The sequence below is a fragment of the Salmo salar genome, unplaced genomic scaffold (genome assembly GCF_905237065.1).
Source record: "Salmo salar unplaced genomic scaffold, Ssal_v3.1, whole genome shotgun sequence".
NCBI lineage: Eukaryota > Metazoa > Chordata > Actinopteri > Salmoniformes > Salmonidae > Salmo > Salmo salar.
Window position 1 is genome coordinate 383,130 of NW_025548330.1, and position 5,281 is coordinate 388,410.

The window sequence follows — 5,281 nt, forward strand, 5'->3', positions numbered from 1 at the left end:
GTCTTCTGGAGGGAGATCTGACCGAACAAGAGCCATGGAACGATGATGGCCCATTAGACACCTTGCGCGCGAGTTCATGTTGGGTACCCTCGTTCCAATACGTTATAAAAGAGTATGCATTCGTCCACCTTGAATATTATTCATGTTCTGGTTAAAAAAGGCCCTAATGATTTATGCTATACAACGTTTGACATGTTTGAACGAACGGAAATATATTTTTTCCCCTCGTTCATGACGAGAAGTCCGGCTGGCTTACATCATGTGCTAACGAGACGGAGATTTTTGGACATAAATGATGAGCTTTTTTGAACAAAACTACATTCGTTATGGACCTGTGATACCTGGAAGTGACATCTGATGAAGAGAATCAAAGGTAATGGATTATTTAAATAGTATTTTCGATTTTAGATCTCCCCAACATGACGTCTAGTCTGTATCGCAACGCGTATTTTTCTGGGCGCAGTGCTCAGATTATTGCAAAGTGTGATTTCCCAGTAAGGTTATTTTTAAATCTGGCAAGTTGATTGCGTTCAAGAGATGTAAATCTATAATTCTTTAAATGACAATATAATATTTTACCAATGTTTTCTAATTTTAATTATTTAATTTGTTACGCTGACTTGACTGCCGGTTATTGGAGGGAAACGATTTCCTCAACATCAATGCCATAGTAAAACGCTGTTTTTGGATATAAATATGAACTTGATAGAACTAAAAATGCATGCATTGTCTAACATAATGTCCTAGGAGTGTCATCTGATGGAGATTGTAAAAGGTTAGTGCATCATTTTAGCTGGTTTTATGGTTTTGGTGACCCTGTCTTTGACTTGACAAAACATTACACACAACTCTTGTAAATGTACTGTCCTAACATACTCTAAATTTATGCTTTCGCCGTAAAACCTTTTTGAAATCGTAAAACGTGGTTAGATTAAGGAGATGTTTATCTTTCAAATGGTGTAACATAGTTGTATTTTTGAAAAATTTGAATTTTGACATTTATTTGGATTCAAATTTGCCGCTCTTGAAATGCACCTGCTGTTGATGGAGTGCACCACGGGTGGCACGCTAGCGTCCCACCTAGCCCCAAGAGGTTAACCACCTAACTGAGGAACTCAATTTAACTTTGCGCAATACCCTAGATGCAGTTGCACCCCTAAAAACTAAAAACATTTGTCATAAGAAACTAGCTCCCTGGTATACAGAAAATACATGAGCTCTGAAGCAAGCTTCCAGAAAATTGGAACGGAAATGGCGCCACACCAAACTAGAAGTCTTCCGACTTGCTCGGAAAGACAGTACCGTGCAGTATCGAAGAGCCCTCACTGCTGCTCGATCATCCTATTTTTCCAACTTAACCTGTTATGGCTAGTTGGCAGTATTTTCACGGCCGGATAAAAAAACGTTCCCGATTTAATCTGGTTATTACTCCTGCCCAGAAACTAGAATATGCATATAATTATTAGCTTTGGATAGAAAACACTCCAAAGTTTCTAAAACTGTTTGAATGGTGTCTGTGAGTATAACAGAACTCAAATGGCAGGCAAACACCTGAGAAGATTCTGTACAGAAAGTACCCTGTCTGACCATTTCTTGGCCTTTTTTGCCATCTCTTACCACAACAAAGGATCTCTGCGGTAACGTGACACTTTCTGATGCTCCCATAGGCTCTCAGAAGGCGGCAGAACTTTGAATTATGACTCTGCTCTCTGCTCTCTATGACTCTGCTCTCTCTCAAAAATGGGTGTCTGATTATTTCTGGCTGGGTACTCTCCTGACATAATCTAATGTTTTGCTTTCGTTGTAAAGCCTTTTTGAAATCGGACAATGTGTTTAGATAAAGGATCGTCTTGTCTTTAAAATGGTGTAAAAATAGTCATATGTTTGAGAAATTGAAGTAATAGCATTTTTAAGGTATTTGAATATCGCGCCACTCGATTCCACTGGCTGTTGACTAGGTGGGACGATTTCGTCCCACATACCCTAGAGAGGTTAAAAGAGGAAGTAAACATAGACAAAGCTATATTAAAATTGTCAGTCTAGAGCACCAGTGAAAGGGATTTCGAAATGGGAGAAGTTAGGAGCAATTTATATAAGGACGGTATTTGGTATCATGATAAGTTACCAATACTACCTAAGTCATTGTGAAGAGATGCGGCAAGATTGACACATGGGCAGAGCCATGTGTCAAAAGGGGGGATAGTAGAGTAGGTTCGGAAACACTTTGTGGCCTATTGGATAACGAACTACTTAAAAAACATTTTTTATAATAGATAAGTATATTAAATGGGAAGAAGCGGTCCCAAATTACTGGGTGGACATGATTAAGGTAGTTGGTTTACTAGGATCTATCTCTTTAAATAATGGATTACATTTTAGCTGATCAGGTAAACCATATAGAATGCCAGAGTTAGGGAGGCCAGAACAGGTAGACATAGAAGTTGAAGATATACTAACAGAACACGTGGTTAACTAAACCCGTATGTCCGAGACTTTGTGTCCAACAGGTGAATTACAGGAGAAGATGATTCACTCAATCCAACCAGGAGACTGGGTGTGGATCCAGTCCCTGAGGAGAAAAGAACTGGAAGCAGCCACGGTGGGAGGGCCCATACCAAGTGTTCCTGGTAATAGCCTTCGCGGTGAGAATAGCTGAAAGAGCTACCTGGGTTCATATCACACATTGCGGGAGGGTAAGACACACTGACGCTGTCGAACAATCAGAGTTAGGAGAAGAACCGAATACCAATAAGGTTCGGGGGTTACCTCTCTAACGAAGATTCCCTAACCCGCCCGATCCTCACTGTGTGCGTTCATAGAAGTGAAAGTTTGGGTTAGCCTCTAGCCAGTGATATATTCACCGGGAGGGGTTGGGCTTTACAGGGGTACTGGTCAGTCTGAGCTGTCTGATTGTGGGAGCCATATTCCTAATACACCATGAACCACTCGAGAAGTCAGAAAGTGGTAACTTGACCCATAGTGTAGAAGATGAGGAGTTTTTATGGCCTAGGTACAAAAGGTCACTCGATCTGGATAAAAAGGAAGTGAGAGTAGAGTTAGGGAAGGATGTCTCAATAGAGTTCTCTGCAGACCAAATGGGGTCCCTAACCTCCTGGCAGTCTAGGACTCGGACTTCATGGGGAAGATATGTGTAGATCCCGGTGTAACTCATGGAATCAGGTCATAGCTCACACAGAGAGAGAAGGCTATGTCTATCCACACACCCAATATAGAAACAGATGGTGTATAGTGAAAGCCAGGGTTTTTGACTGCAATCCAGAGCAAGGGAAGTATTGCTTGAAGATAGGAATGACCAATTAATGCATAAAGAAAGAGGATTTAGGGTTATGGTATGTTGGCCTTGACCAGACCATTGTCGACACTGCGGTACCATTCTGAGTAGTAGAGGTTAGGACAGGAGATAGTTCTACCGCCAGCCAGAATACCAGTAGTACCCCTGATAAAACGGACATTACCCGTGTAGTCATCCAGAGCCAAGGACCGGTGAGGATAGTTCAGACGAAAGATCTTAACCTCTCTAGGCTAGGCGGGACGAATTCGTCCCACCTACGTAACAGCCACTGCCAGCCTGTGGCGCGATTTTCAAAACCTTAAAAATCCTATTACTTCAATTTCTCAAACATATGACTATTTTACAGCCATTTAAAGATAAGACTCTCGTTAATCTAACCACACTGTCCGATTTCAAAAAGGCTTTACAACGAAAGCAAAACATTAGATTATGTCAGCAGAGTACCAAGCCAGAAATAATCAGACACCCATTTTTCAAGCCAGCATATAATGTCACCAAAACCCAGAAGACAGCTAAATGCAGCACTCACCTTTGATGATCTCCTTCAGATGACAACCCTAGGACATTATGTTATACAATACATGCATGTTTTGTTCAATCAAGTTCATATTTATATCAAAAACCAGCTTTTTACATTAGCATGTGACGTTCAGAACTAGCATACCCCCCGCAAACTTCCGGGGAATTCGCTAACATTTTACTAAATTACTCACGATAAACGTTCACAAAAAGCATAACAATTATTTTAAGAATTATAGATACAGACCTCCTCTATGCACTCGATATGTCCGATTTTAAAATAGCTTTTTGGTGAAAGCACATTTTGCAATATTCTAAGTACATAGCCCAGGCATCACGGGCTCGCTATTTAGACACCCGGCAAGTTTAGCACTCCCCATAATCATATTTACTATTATAAAAATGTCATTACCTTTTGTTGTCTTCGTCAGAATGCACACCCAGGACAGCTACTTCAATAACAAATGTTGGTTTGGTCCAAAATAATCCATCGTTATATCCGAATAGCGGCGTTTTGTTCGTGCGTTCCAGACACTATCCGAAATAGTAAAGAAGTGTCACGCGCTTGGCGCAATTCCTGACAATAAAATTCAAAGTATTCCATTACCGTACGTCGAAGCATTGTCAACCGCTGTTTAAAATCAATTTTTACGTCATTTTTCTCGTAGAAAAGCGATAATATTCCGACAGGGAATCTCCTTTTCGGCAAACAGAGGAAAAAATCCCAAAGGCGGGGGCGGTCGGGGTCACGCGCATAAGCTAGTGTCTCTTGATGGGCCACTTGAGAAAGGCGATAATGTGTTTCAGCCTGGGGCTGGAATGACGACATTCTGTTTTTTCCCGGGCTCTGAGAGCCTATGGAAGACGTGGGAAGTGTCACGTTAGAGCAGAGATCCTTAGTAAATGATAGAGATGGAAAAGAAGTTCAACAAATGGTCAGACAGGCCACTTCCTGTAAAGGAATCTCTCAGGTTTTGACCTGCCATTTGAGTTCTGTTATACTCACAGACACCATTCAAACAGTTTTAGAAAATTTAGGGTGTTTTCTATCCATATGTAATAAGTATATGCATATTCTAGTTACTGAGTAGGAGTGGTAACCAGATTAAATCGGGTATGTTTTTTATCCAGCCGTGTCAATGCTGCCCCCTAGCCCTAACAGGTTAAGGAAGTGATTGAGGTGGAGACTTGGTTTGGGGATTCCAACCTATGGCTGGAATGGATTCAGTATACAGCTAGATCAGTAGCTAAAGAAGAAGGTTATGCCTGCGCAACAGCCAAACTTCAGTTGACAACCATCCCCTTTCTACCCGATGGAAGTAATTTACCAAGGGGAATGGCCTGAATGGTAAAGCTGTTCATGAAGGCAAGGAAGCCAGACAGTTGCACTGATCTGCATTATCTGTATCCTATGTGCCCATTAGATCCAGACTTCCCCCTTTCACAGTC